Source organism: Macadamia integrifolia, chromosome 7, assembly GCF_013358625.1.
Source record: "Macadamia integrifolia cultivar HAES 741 chromosome 7, SCU_Mint_v3, whole genome shotgun sequence".
Classification (NCBI taxonomy): domain Eukaryota; kingdom Viridiplantae; phylum Streptophyta; class Magnoliopsida; order Proteales; family Proteaceae; genus Macadamia; species Macadamia integrifolia.
In genome coordinates this window covers 13035998-13051885 of record NC_056563.1, presented here as the reverse complement: position 1 = coordinate 13051885, position 15888 = coordinate 13035998, and the positions used below count along the sequence as shown (strand labels likewise).

Below are 15888 nucleotides of genomic sequence, written 5' to 3'. Positions count from 1 at the left end.
AAGGGAGGCCTTTGGAGTTCAGGTTGACCTTGATTATGTAAATTGGAAGGCCCTGCTTGGTTGCTCTGATTCCAAGAGAAATTTAGGTGATTTCTCCATCCTGGATTATAGGTGTTACTATATGGATTATTCTAGTATAAGGCATTAACACTATCATTAGAAGTGCCCCCAGAGGTGTTGGGGCATTCTTCTATAACATGTCCAGGGGACTGGCACCAAGCACAACTCGTAACCAAATTGACTGATGATGGCTCTCTAGGAACAATAACCTCAATTCTCTTGATTAGGCTATCCAAATGGGCTTCCTTGGCTACTATCTCATCCATAAAATATCCTTTTCCTCCTATGGTTCTTTCACTTTCTTGGGTTGATTCCCACTCACTGGTTTTGTCAGCTAAGTCAAGTAAGAATTCCCATGCCTTTCCTTTATCTGTAAATTATGTGAATCCCTTAGGGCACATAGACTCTATCATTTGTTTAGTTGAGTAATCAATACCCTCATAAATTATTTGACATAAATGCCATAGGTCTAGGCCATGGTGAGGGCATTCTTGGAGTAGATCCTTGAATCTCTCCATAAGTTTGGAAAATGACTCACTAGACTTTTGCCTAAATTGAAGGATATACTTCTAAGCTTATTGGTCTTGTGAGTTGGGGAAAACTTCTTAAGGAAGACAACTGTGAACTGTTCCCATGAGGATATGGAATTTGTGGGTAACCTATACAACCACTTCTTAGCTTGGTCTTTCAATGCAAAAGTGATAAGCCTAAGCTTAACAACATCATCAGAAAAGCTGTTGGATCTTAATTAGAAACATATCTCTTCAAATTCCTTTAGAAATAGGCATCCTCAGAGGTCAACCCATAGAAGAGGGGCAACATGGTGAGGTATTGAGATTTGAGTTCAAAATTATTACTCTGGGCTTGTGGTAGAACTATGTAGAAAGGTTTGGCTGTTCTAGCAGGGTAGAACCTATCTTTCAGAGATTTAGGGGAAGGGTTTTGCTATTGGTCTCCCATATTGAAGAGTTTTAAAGAGAGCAAATGTATATGGTCACTACTTGTTGGATCTCTTCTTTTTAACCGATTCTTAGTATTACGTACCCACCTAACACTTATGCAACAGAAAACTACCCACAACTAAAGTAAGATAAGCACAAAAGAATGGATAGCAAAACTTTTTTTTAATGATTTTTTTATTTTTTTGATTTTTTGATTTTTTACTTTTTGGGAGCTTACCGGCAGGGATCCGAGGTTGCTCAGGTTAATTCCTGAGGTACTGCTATAGGATGAAACCTGTATTTATCATACTGTGACGCATGGTGATCTCCACCGATACAACTATTATTACAAGTTGTTCTTCTCAGGAATTCAATAAAAGAAAAGGAAAACCAAAACAACGTAAATAAAACACTCCGATTTACCAAAAGAAAGGGAAAATTAACATAGAACTGTCTCCATAGCAATGGCGTCAAAAACTTGTTTGAGATTTTAAATGTAACCGTAAGCGTACAGATCAATGTAGCTACGGGTTGAACTCAAGGAGAGCAGCCACTTTTTTTTTCTTTTAATTATGCGAAAGTGAACCTATTAATGGTTGTAATCTAATTCTAACTACCGTCCTAAACATATGTATCTAAAATAACGTCATAACCATTCGTCATCTAAGAATTTAAAGACGCAAGCTACACAATTAAAATTAAATAAATAAATAACTAAAAATAAATAACCCAAATAATTTAAAAAAAAATAAAAGAAACAAAATGCTGAAATAAAAATAAAGTAAAAGAAAGGGGAGCTAGAGAGAGACTCACAAGTAGGTTTCTCTACTTAGCCTGAGGGATGCATCATAATATGAGCTTCTCTACTTGACCAGAGAGTCACTCTTACAAGAGTTACTATACTTGGCTTTTAGGAAAGGAAGACAATTAAAATAAAAACAATAAATTGATGGTTCTATGGCTAGGAGAGGCAAAGCCAACACATACACTAGCCTTGAACCTTGGGAGAAAAGGATAGCAATAATGTAACGATTGAAATTAAAATTCTAAATTAAGAAAGAAAGGGTAGTCAGAAGAGGGAATGAGAGGGGGGAGAGAAGACTACTGAATGAGCCTACTTACTTGAATCAATGCTTGAACTTAAAAGCTTGGGTGATTTGAGATACTACCAGTACTAAAAACCAGATCTGAAATAAACCAAATCTGAAATTTCTAGTACTAGAGAAAACAAATCTTAAAAAAAAAATGAACCTGAAAAAAAAAAATGCTCCACGGCTCGTGATCTTGTCACCTAGATCTAAGCCTAGAACTATAACTTTAAAAATTACAACTCAATTGCATAAATCATAAACATAAAAAGCTGAATAAGAATAAAAGAGTACTTGCATTAATTGACATAAAAAACTATTACAAAAGTGATTAAAGCAAAAATAGAGAAGAATCAAAACTAAAAGTGAGAGAAGGAGAAAGATAAGAAAACTAAGCATAAACTATAAAATAAACTAAAGAGAATAATAAAATAGGAAGGGGGAGGAAGGGGTTTTTATAGGGTTTTTTTAGTGCCTCCTTCTTTCTATAAGTCTTCTTTAAGAAAAGAAAGAAAATAAAATTAAATCTTGATAAAAATCCTCATTCTCTGAGATATTGTGTGAGGAAAGAGAGAATCTGTTTCCAAAATTAACAAATTTTATTCCTTCTTTATAATATTCACCAATATCTTGTAATCTTGATTAAATCAGAAAGGAATCTCTGCATAGGATCTTCAAGATCTTGTGAGGTGGCAAGGAGAGAAAATAATCTTCAGGATTTTGTAGGAGAGAGGATGTGGTACCAATGAGTGGGTCCCACCTTTGGACTGGTTCTTGATTCACTTTAAGCACTTTCTCTTGTAGACTTGGAAACTAAAAAAAAATAAGAAAAATAAAAGTAGTACTATCTAAAGTAGGGCAAAATGTACATTTATATCCCTAAGATTTCACACATTATTGTGCTTATCAGGATACCTTACACCCAGGCCTAGGACCAAGGATCATTCTTGCATATTTTTGGTCAGGCACAAGTCAGTCAGTCACCCATTTGTATGCTACCTTCCAATGGGTAACAACAACAACAAAAAACTCAGTTTTACCCCAAATTAATATACATGGATCAAGTACTTGTACAAGGAACATTCTCATACGATCCTAATCCACACACATGGAATCCAGCCCTATTGTGGATTCTAGCTAGATCAAGACCGAATGAGAATGGTTCTCGCATGAGATATCTCAGCGCAGCCTAACCCTAAGGTCTCTTCACTCAACTCAAGCACAGCCCAACCTAGCCGGGTCTTGATGGAGCCTGATTGGATCGAGCTTAGTCCAACCCAGCCTAGCCCAATACTATTGGTTGCTTCATTGCTTATTTCGATGCATTGCAAAGGTCAAAGACCAATGTTTTTGCATATATGTACATTGTGAAAAACGACATACTTTTTGCAGACCTTTTTCTATAATTATCCATTTATAATTATTAATATATTTATATTATTATGTGTTGATATATAAGGTTGGGTTGGGTTGGGTTGGGTTGAGACCTCAACCCAGGCTCAGCCCAACCTAGCCTCGGGCGTGAAATTCTCAACGATAGCCCACTCTATGGGCTGAAATCTCAGCCCAGGCCTTGTTTGGGAACAGGGCGGGCTAGGGCGGGTTCAGGTTGATCGGGATTTTTTGACAATCCTACTTAAGGGTAAGATGGTCTTTTGATTTGGGATGTTTGAGTTCAAGATATAAAAAGGGTAAATTAGTCATTTACATCTTAAAACTAACATCACAATAACACCATTAACTAAGGGTAGGGATCTAATATTTGAAAACATAGGGGATGGTTTTTGGTACGAATAAAGTATAGGGGAGGAGGATGTAATTTGCTCAAAAATCAATGAAACTTATCTATTGTAACAAAATCTATAAGCCATATATATATATATATATATATATATGTATATGTACTAGTAAAACTGACACATGCAAATGCAGGTATGGCCATACAGAAGTGAGAGGGAAAGAGAGAGAATGATCAACAAATAACTCCCTTTGCTCTTTGAGAAATTATAGAAGTATTGAGGTAAGTGTGAGATGTGATAGAATAATGTCATCAATAGTCAACACTATAGTAAATTTATTCTTGACATGCAAAATGAGCTAGTTAAAAATTTGCTTCAACCAGGGGAACATTTATTCTTTTCACTATACTCAATGACATAACAAAAGAATAGATTGATTATCACATCATGTATTTTAAAAAAAAGGTCTCAGCCACAGAGTTCAAGGTCCAGACAAAAAATGAAGAATTCCATGCTAGATGGTCCAAATCTCTACAATTCCAATCCATATTACATAACTGAATTAAAACATCAATTAAACGTAAAATGTAGAGGCACTCTTGGACAGTCATATCAGGTTATTTAGCACAAATTATAGAAGAATATATATTTCTAAACTGAAATAAGGTAATGGGTGATGAGTGTGTAAAATAGGATACAAAGTCCACTCCATTCAGGATTATACCGAATACAATGTAAAAGAAATAGAATATATAGACTGCAAACAACATTAAATATTATCTTTAACTAGAAACTGTCGTTGTGGAAGTTCAATCTTTTATCTTTCACTGGCAAAAAGATCCTTATTCAATCTGCGCTATACTCTATTCCGTCTTATTGGATGTCCTGCTTTTCTCTTCCTCATCGTACCTGCCTGGACATTGACTCAATTTGTTCCCATTTGGGCTGGGTCATCCTCTTCGTCCTCTAAAATGCCGTTAATTTCATGGAATCGAATTTGCACTCCCTTGCAAGAGGGTGGGCTTGGGTTGCGTGATGCCTCCACCCACAATAAAGCTTTACTCCTCAAACTGGCATAGCGGTTGCTTATTGAGAAGGATTATTGTTGGGCTAAATGTCTCAAAGAAAAATATTTTCATAGTACATCTCTTTTTGACCCTCAAAACATGAAAAAGTGGGGGTCCAGAATTTGGAATAGTATTACAACAGTCTTACCTTTTCTTTAGAATATAGTCAGTGCCATCCCTGGTGATGGGTGTTCTATCTATTTCTGGTATGACCCATTGCTTCCTTTAAGGCTCGGACTTGTTTTCAATCCTCCACCTGTTTGAGCCTCAAATTTTACTATTAATTCACTAATGACTAATGCTCATTGGGATGTTCAATCTTTGCGTGATCTTCTGCCTCATAATTTGTGCTCCGTTGTGCTTACTACAGCCACCTCAGGCGAGGCTGATGTTTGGCAGTGCACTCTTACATCTGATTCTCGATTCTTTTCTAAATCTTCCACACGGGCCTTGTTAAATGAGCGTTTAGGCCGTTCCAACCCATCTTTCCTCTCTCCTTTTCCTATAAGTTGGTGGAAATTTCTTTGGAAGTCCCAAATTAAAAATTTTTCTCTGGTGGACGCTTCACCGTGGTCTACCAGTAAGAAATTTGGTGTCTAAATGGTTAAATATCCATGATTCTTGTGTTTTTTGTGGCACTCACTCAAAAACAATCTCGCATATTTTTCTACATTGTGATCTAATGAAATGTATCTGGGCAGCTAGCCCTCTTGGGTTTCGACCCTCTCTTCCTGATAGTGTTTCTTTTCAAGAAGTGGTTTTTAATTTATTTCGTACTACTATTTTTTTTTAAATCTGAAAAGAAACACTGTTTCAGCATTTTTACTATTATCATTTACTTAATTTGGAAACATCGTAATGACATAGCAATGAAAATTTTGCGTTTTAACCCACAAGCCTTATTAAAATCTATTAACTATTGGGTTGCTAATTTAGATGTTTTCAAATTGACTAACTCTTCTGATTCTAGTGCTTCTCTTATAGATGATCCAGCAGTCATCTTAGCCAGATACTTACCCCTCAACTTTTTGTCATCTTACATAGTAGTAGGTATTGGCATCTCTAACTTTTTGGAAACCCAAGCAGTTTGGTGTTTTGGTGTTATGTATCAGGGGCATTTTGCTATTGTCAGAATGGGTGTTCTCTCTTCTTGAACAGTGGTGGAGACGGAAGCATTTGGCATTCTACTAGGTTTGCTATACGCTGTGGACAGGGGTTGGAGTGTTAGTGAAGTACGGTTCCTGCACAAACCTCGGTTCCAACTAGCCTTTAATCTCGTTTGATGTTTTTTGGCAATTATATTCGCAGTTTGGTTATCTGAAATATGTATATAATGACTTACAAACTACTCCAGCCCTCCAATGCCTGTGGGAAATTATGCAGTCTCCAATATTTCGGTCTGTAAATATGTCAGACTCTTATGATGTACCCCTTGATAGTTAATAGTAATGTAGTTTTATTGTCTTCATCGAAAAACATTAAATATTATATGGAACTAGTTTTATACTATAAATAGAATATTTTAGTTCCACCTTTTATTTTAGTGATTTCACAAGGTTGAAGGTTTTCCAATCTTTTTAAGAAGGCAGCTCCAAGTTCTTTGGCTAAATAAAACTAATTTTGTGCTACACATTCACATGACATTATCATTGTATTGAGCATTAATGTTTTACAATGTATCTTTGAAACTTCACATGATTGGGATGTGGAGCTGCCACTTATTGCAAAGGGCTTTCTCTTTGTTCAAGGATCTAAACATGATATGTTCTTGAGCCTTCACGCCTCAACTCCTTTGTAATTTACCTACAAAAGAGAGATATGAAGAGTTGCCGTGTGTTAAAGAAACAATCAGATTAGGAACATATTGAATAGGAAGAGAGAGAGAGAGAGAGAGAGAGAGAGAGAGAGAGAGAGAATATTAATAACTATTGATAGTTAAAATAAAAATTGACACAAGCAAGGGTAACTCAATGTGAGAAACATTGAGAGCCTCCTCAATGTTTCTTCCCCAAGGAGAACCTCCCTACTTTTAACATCGGCTTCTTGAAAGTTATCTAGCAAAAGCCTAGGCAAGGCTACTATAAACTGAAAATTGATGGGTGCTCCCTAGGTAACCTTTGCCGTATAGGTGCTACTGGCGTTCTCTGAGACAATCATGGTGTCTTCTCTACATGTTTTGCAAAATATGAAGGTGTGTTTGGCAGAATTTGCCGCATTTTTGTTGGCATTCATCATATGATGGAGTTGAATGTGGAGTTCCTTTGGATTGAGTGACTCACAATCAGTTATTTCCTTTGGATTGAGTGTGACTCACAATCAGTGGTTAGCTGTATCATGAATCACAACATCTTATGGATATTCCAGCAACAATGGTGGTTCTTTAAAAAATATGTGGACAACCTAAATTGGCTCATCACTCACTACAATCGTAAGGCAAACAATGTTGTTGATCTTCTGGCGAAGCAAGCAGCCAAGAATATGAGTAAGACAGTTTGGGATGGATTTCCTAGTTTTATAGCTAATGATGTAATCTGGGATGCTCAATTGAGACTTAGATATAGATTTTATTAGCAGTTTTTTACTTCTTGATTGAGTTACTATTCTGCTAATGGGCATGCCGAAGGTGGATTAGTAGATTAATGGTTGTCTTTTTTCTCTCATTCTTTGGGTTTCATGATAATAAAGTTCTTTGCTGATTCTTAGCCAAAAAAAAAAAAAAAACACTTGTCCTTTTGCTTCCAAATATGCCCCTCTTCACCCTTGCAATGGAAGGAAGTGGCTCAAATGTTGGATGCTTACATGTTTGATCATGTGATTGTATAGCTTAAGGGGGGAATTATTATTTATTTTTTGGTCAAAGGGGGCATGAGAGTTTGAGAGAGAGTGGAGGGTGTGAGAATTTAATAAAGAAAATATTATTTAGAAACTAATAGGAGAGAGAGAGAGAGAGAGAGAGAGAGAGAGAGAGAGTGGAGGGTGTGAGAGTTAATAAAATTATAAATTTTTTGAGACAAATAAGAAGACTACAAATAAGGGGGAAAAAAGAAACAAAGGTTCGACCAAAAAAAAAAAGAAAGAAGAAGAAGAAGAAGAAAGAAAAATGATATCAAAAAATAACAAAACACTTTCATTCATTCACAAAGCTTGAGCAATGGAGACGACAATCATTTCTTGTGAACCAGACCCAAAAAAAAAAAAAAAAAGGTTAAAACCAGAAAATTTCTTCCATTCATGATTAAGAGAACTAAAATATAGAAGCAAAGATGATGAGAATTCAAATCACAATCACTAAACTTAGCTCAATTGCATGTTGAGAAAAAACTTGACCTTTCCTTCTCATATCATATATAGCTTTTTCCCATCAAAGATAAAAATCAAAATTTTCTCAAATATATATATATATATATATAAAACAGATGAAGCATCGCTTCTGTATTCACGAGTAATGAGTGGGACTTTGGTGATTTGTTTGTAGAAACACAACCCTAAAATGATGCAGAAGACAATGAAAAAACAAGAACAAACAATGCACACAGGTTTATGAGGTTCGACAAGATTGCTTATGTCCTCGGTGAATGGGGCATTTTGCTATTGTCAGAATGGGTGTTCTCTCTTCTTGAACAGTCGTGGAGACGGAAGCATTTGGCATTCTACAAGGTTTACTATACGTTGTGGACAGGGGTTGGAGTGTTATTGAAGTATGGTTCTCACACAAACCTCTCCTTCAACTCATATTTCAACCCTCGGTTCCAACTAGCTTTTAATCTCGTTTGATTTTTTTGGCAATTATATTCGCAATTTGGTTATCTGAAATATGTTTATAATGACTTACTAACTACTCCAGCCCTCCAATGCCTGTGGGAAATTATGCAGTCTCCAATATTTCGGTCTGTAAATATGTCAGACTCTCATGATGTACCCCTTGATAGTTAATAGTAATGTAGTTTTATTTTCTTCATCGAAAAACATTAAATATTATATGGAACTAGTTTATACTATAAATAGAATATTTTAGTTCCACCTTTTATTTTAGTGATTTCACAAGGTTGAAGGTTTTCCAATCTTTTTAAGAAGGCAGCTTCAGGTTCTTTGGCTAAATAAAACCAATTTTGTGCTACACCTTCACATGACATTATCATTGTATTGAGCATTAATGTTTTACAATGTATCTTTGAAACTTCACATGATTGGGATGTGGAGCTACCACTTATTGCAAAGGGCTTTCTCTTTGTTCAAGGATCTAAACATGATATGTTCTTGAGCCTTCATGCCTCAACTCCTTTGTAATTTACCTACAAAAGAGAGATATGAAGAGTTGCCGTGTGTTAAAGAAATAATCAGATTAGGAACATATTGAATAGGAGAGAGAGAGAGAGAGAGAGAGAGAGAGAATATTAATAACTATTGATAGTTAAAATAAAAATTGACACAAGCAAGGGTAACTCAATGTGAGAAACATTGAGAGCCTCCTCAATGTTTCTTCCCCAAGGAGAACCTCCCTACTTTTAACATCAACTTCTTGAAAGTTATCTGGCAAAAGCCTAGACAAGGCTACTATAAACTGAAAATTGATGGGTGCTCCCTAGGTAACCCTTGCCATATAGGTGCTACTGGCATTCTCTGAGACAATCATGGTGTCTTCTCTAGATGTTTTGCAAAATATGAAGGTGTGTTTGGCAGAATTTGCCGCATTTTTTGTTGGCATTTATCATATAGTGGAGTTGAATTTGGAGTTCCTTTTGGATTGAGTGACTCACAATCAGTGGTTAGTTGTATCATGAATCACAACATCTTATGGATATTCCAGCAACAATGGTGGTTCTTTAAAAAATATGTGGACAACCTAAATTGGCTCATCACTCACTACAATCGTAAGGCAAACAATGGTGTTGATCTTCTTGCGAAGCAAGCAGCCAAGAATATGATTAAGACAGTTTGGGATGGATTTCCTAGTTTTATAGCTAATGATGTAATCTGGGATGCTCAATTGAGACTTAGATATAGATTTTATTAGTAGTTTTTTACTTCTTGATTGAGTTACTATTCTGCTGGTGGGCATGCCGAAGGTGGATTAGTAGATTAATGGTTGACTTTTTTCTCTCATTCTTTGGGTTTCATGATAATAAAGTTCTTTGCTGATTTTTAGCCAAAAAAGAAACTTGTCCTTTTGCTTCCAAATATGCCCCTCTTCACCCTTGCAATGGAAGGAAGTGGCTCAGATGTTGGATGCTTACATGTTTGATCATGTGATTGGATAGCTTAAGGGGAGAATTATTATTTATTTTTTGGTCGAAGGGGGCAAGAGAGTTTGAGAGAGAGTGGAGGATGTGAGAATTTAATAAAGAAAATATTATTTAGAAACTAATAGGAGAGAGAGAGAGAGAGAGAGAGAGAGAGAGAGAGAGAGAGAGAGAGTTAATAAAATTATAAATTTTTTGAGACAAATAAGAAGACTACAAATAAGGGGGAAAAAAGAAACAAAGGTTCTACAAAAAAAAAAAAAAAAAAAGAAGAAGAAGAAGAAAGAAAAAAGATATCAAAAAATAACGAAACACTTTCATTCATTCACAAAGCTTGAGCAATGGAGACGACAATCATTTCTTGTGAACCAGACCAAAAAAAAAAGGTTAAAACCAGAAAATTTCTTCCATTCATGATTAAGAGAACTAAAATATAGAAGCAAAGATGATGAGAATTCAAATCACAATCAATAAACTTAGCTCAGTTGCATGTTGAGAAAAAACTTGACCTTTCCTTCTCATATCATATATAGCTTTTTCCCATCAAAGATAAAAATCAACTTTTTTTCAAATATATATATATATATATATAATAGATGAAGCATCGCTTCTGTATTCACGAGTAATGAGTGGGACTTTGGTGATTTGTTTGTAGAAAGACAACCCTAAAATGATGCAGAAGACAATGAAAAAACAAGAACAAACAATGCACACAGGTTTATGAGGTTCGACAAGATTGCTTACGTCCTCGGTGAGATGAGATCCTACTTCACTTTAGCATAGGGTTACAACGCTCGTCTTCACACCTCTCAGTATTTATTGCATTATAAAGAAAGAAACCCTCGCTACAAATATATAGCGAACAATCCTAATCTGGAAAGTACAAAACTGCCCTCAAATAAAAAATTCAAGTGAGGGGCTTCCACCAATACTCACTGGATTAAACTGTGACGGAATACAAGACATCATACACCAATAGTGTTCTACTCCTTCCATGAGTTTTAATTACACGATGATCTAAATAAAGCTTTCTACCAAAAAATGACTGGGACTTTAGTTGGGGAAGATTCCGATCCGGAGGTCGTTGGTGCAACTGAAGAGAATAATGTTGCTTTCTCCTTGCATTTATTGTTGTCTGTCTCCTTCTTACAATACTCTAAACAACAGGGTGTCACTACAAAAATTATGAAACCCCACCTTTCAAATTAGTATTTATCATAAAAATATAGGAGGGGTGTTGGAAATAATCATGTACATGTAGATGTGAAGCTGTCGTAATTATCAATGGCAGTGATCAGATTCTCGATGTTCTTATCTTCAACTGAAACAACATTCACAGTCCCAGGCACAACACATAGCGCGGGAACTTAAAACCCTTTGTTTCAAGATACCAATGATCCATGAGAAGTTCATACAAAGATGACGAAGTACAAAAAAATTGGGAGGAATTAAAGCAAACAGCTAGAAAAAAAAAAAATAGAGATCAAACAAAATCAATTCATGAATCAACTCACTTGCAGGAGAAGAATTCTTGAGAGAACACGAGGACTTGCTAGGGTTTCCATCCTCAGTTGAACTACGGTTCTGTATGTTAGAGTTGCAGCCGTGATGATGAAGATTCTTGATATTTGATTTGGCGGAGAGCTCTGCAATGCTTGTTAGAGTCTTTTGTTGGGTCCCGATTGACACTGAGAGGGGGGGTGAATTAGTGTGCCAAATATTTTTTCATTTTTCAACTGTACCCCTGATGTGGCAATCACTATTTGCACTTCAATAGCACAGTCTATTGATGCTGCTCAGAGCTGCTATATATACTACTGACCATTCTTATTGTTGCATGAAACTTACTCACATAACCTGTATTGCTGTCCAGAGCTGTCTCATAAACCTCAAACGGTAATCACTGTCACCTACATACACAATTGTATGCACATCCACATTGCACCACCAAGTGGTTAGGTCTACCAGATATACACACCCATTCTGCAGCCAAGCACTCCAATCCACAATACAAATACGAGCATATACATCCACAACACAAGAAATATGTGCTTCGGCCAGTTGCCTACATGCACGGAGTAATGCCCACTGTCGGGCTCAGTATTTACTCAATACTAATTATGACTGCACCCATAGCCAAGGGAACACATTCCCAGTTTCCACCAATGACATACAATGGTTAGGTCTTCACCTTAGTTTTCTCAGAATGATTTGAGAGGCCGCACCCACGGTAAATAGGTTTAGGTAGTTGTACCTACTAAGGAACACGTAGCCCCTGTGTCCAGCACCCACTGAACACCAATAAAATAAATTTGGGCTTATAACAATGCCCTATAGTGAAGCACTCATACATGAAAATTTCCCCCAAATAGACTACAACAATCACTTAGACATATTATCAAACATCTTGCCTACAATGATTTTTAATAATGAAAATTTAGCAAAAGTGATGTTATCTTGGCAAGGAGTAACCGTCAGAGATGCAATAATGTCGATCTCCACTTGATGCGGACCATAACCACGTTGTCTCGGTGCCGCCAATGCTTCAACCCCGGTTGGTACTTGGGTTTCTTGAAGCAACTCACAAGAACCAAATTCTAGGTTCTTCTTCTTCTTCTTTCTTTTCTCCATGTCTTTACTTTCATGGAGTAACAATGGAATTCACATTCACATTCACACACACACAAAGAGAGGAAAAAACTTCTTCTCTATTTCCCTCTTCTTCTCTTCTCTTCTATTTTCTTTTCTTTTTTCTTGGCAACAACCAATAGAACTTGCTACCTTGGTTTCCAGCAGCTTCCTAAGCCTCTAATGGGGGCTATGGATGAAGTGCAAGAGGATGAACGTCTTTCATTCAAACCCTTAGCCTTCCACGAGTTTCAACTCATTTTTCTGACCACCTCAGCAACCCCTCTACCTGATATCTTCCCTCTGATGTGTAGAGCTCAGAGAGATGAAGAATCTCCAACTTGAATCACTCAAATCGGAGTTAAGATGAGGGAGATATGGCCATTTCAAGTTGGACCAACCAGAACACTCAAAATAGAATCTTCGGAGGTTGGCGTAGGCTACGCCGGCGCGCACGCAACAGGGGCGAAATCTGGGCCATCGGATTAATCCAAATCCACTTTTAATGTCAGCCATTAAATTATTCAAACGGCTAATAAATCTTGACCGTAAGATTAAAATAACCGAGTCAACTGATGATGTCAGCGTGATGCAAGCGCTGACATCGTCGGATACGTTGTCGACGCGCCATTGGGTACGTCAGCACAAAATACGGTGGTTGTCGGCTATCTCTCATGATGGCTGAAATAGATTACAACCGTTAGATCAAGATCTTTAGATCTATTTTAATCTAGATCTCATGAGATCAAATTAAATGGCATCTATCTGTAGCCCTTCTTGCACATGCGTAACACTATAGTTACTATGATCAGGTGAAGCACCAAACCATTATATATAATACACCCCACTAATGAGAAGCCTCGGATAAGCATCTTTAATCCAAACTCTTGCACGAACCGTCAGATCTGAATCTGACCGACGTGGATCAATCTGAACCGTGTATTAAGGATCCCTCTGATTCTCTTATATACACATAAGCCCCTGCTTCTATAAACTTTAATGCCAAAAACCCCTTATCAATTCAGACCTTTAAAACCTTGAAATTACATAAAATCCCTTCAAATTTCAAAAATAAATTCCGAAAAATCCACCCAACACCGAGAGCAACTGATGGATTTTCGATTTGGATTTTCGAATCGACTTTACGGAAACACTTATAACTTTTTCATACGATATCCGATTGAGATGAAATGAAGTGCGTTGGAATCGTAACTGGATGCTCTACGACTTTTCAAAAGACTCAATCATCTAAATCATCAATGTAAAAAGACCAAAATGCCCCTACACCTTTCCAATGACGTATCTTTCTCATACGGAATCAGAACGTAATGAAATTAGAGCCGTTGGAAAGATTGTATTTTTATCGTATTGTTACATGTAGAACACTTCCTTTAAAAAATTCATCTTCAATGCCGAAACTACCCTCGACTTCACAAATACCGTAACTTCTTCATACGGTATCGGAATGTGACGAAATCAAATGCACTGGATTAGGTAAATTACAATCTATCTTTTTCATGAGGAACCGATCTTCCAAAAATGTCATTTCTATTACCGAAAATGCCTCCGAGTATAAATAGGCTAATTTTGCCAGTTTTGACCCAGAAACCCGCACCACCTATTAATGATGTATTAAACCACTCCATGCATACCAAGCTGCTCTGTTATCTCATCGGTGACACTGGACACTGCCATATCATCATTTTCATCCATGTCACCCAAACTGGCCACGTCATCACCGCCACGTGGCCGAGTTGCCAACAACGACAACCATAAAACAACATCTTTAAGATCTAATGCTTTTGAGGATTGAGATTTCTACCTCGAGAATTGTTTCTTTTTAGGTTGTATCAATCTAGAATTTCAAGGCTACTTTTTTTTAGCTTGAGGAGGAGTCAAAATCAGTCTTCATCTCAACTAATGTTAGCTCTTTCCTGCAAGAGAGAGAGAGAGAGAGAGAGAGATGTGTTAGATTTTTTTTTTGATAGAGGGGGTGGGATTCGGGAGTTGGAGATTAATAAGGATATTATTATTTTTTATAAAATAATTTTTATTGATAAGGAAACTAAACAAAATTAGAAAAGCAACTGAGGAGAGAGAATACAAAAAGATATAGATTTTTTTTTATAGTAAAAATAGAAAGAGATAGATTATAGCAAGATGAATGGAGAGAGAAGGAATTAATAAAGAAAGAATATAATGAGAGAGAGAGAGAGAGAGAGAGAGAGAGAGAGAGAGAGAGAGAGAGAGAGAGAGAGAGAGTAATTTTTCGTAGAAGGGGTTATTAGAAACTTAGAATTTAAGACTAATAAAGAAATTCATTTTTAGTAAATAATTATAATAAAAAGATGTACCAAATAATATAGCAAAAATAGAAACATGAAGAAAAGGTATAATGAATAAGATAAGGTATTTAAATAAATAATAAGGGCAAAATAGTGCAGAAAAAGATTAACCACGAAGCATGAGTACATGCGCTTATATAATAGTATAATAGTATGATAGAAGGGGTTGTTAGAAACTTAGAACTTGAGACTAATAAAGAAATTCATTTTTAGTAAATAATTATAATAAAAAAGGGGGTACCAAATAATATAACAAAAATAGAAACATGAAGATAAAGTATTTAAATAAATAAGAAAGGTTAAATAATCCAGAAAAAGATTAGCTACGAAGCATGAGTACGTACACTAATATAATAGTATGATATATCACAGATTTATAGAAATCATTGCTTCTTCCCCATTTCAACTTAAATTTCTAGGGTTCCCATAGATTTTAGTTTTAAAATGTTAAAAAGTGCTTAGTAATCAAGAAAGAAAGCAAGTGAATTTCTGATGCTAATGCTGCCCGGCTGCTGATGGTTCCTGGATGCCGCTATATGGATGGTTTGATAGTGCAGCCCTTTCGTCTAACCATAATTTGAAATCCTTAATTTAAAACGCATGTCATAAGACTCTTGTGTTATCTTATAAAATGCACACATTGTATGTGTACTCATACATATGTTCTCGAATCAACATTCCAAAAAACACATGATATGATGATCATATGAACAAGATATCCAATCATGTTCCTAGTCTAGTATATTTTAGGCAAAACCTAAGGACGACTATAACCATTAA

The 15888-nt window shown here is 36.1% G+C and overlaps 1 non-coding gene across 1 annotated transcript; it reads left to right on the top strand.

The window, feature by feature from the left end:
- Positions 1-531: 531 nt before the first annotated feature.
- LOC122085334 lies at positions 532-637 on the top strand. Its single transcript, XR_006142107.1, has one exon. It is a non-coding gene; the product is annotated as a small nucleolar RNA R71 (small nucleolar RNA).
- Positions 638-15888: the final 15251 nt, after the last annotated feature.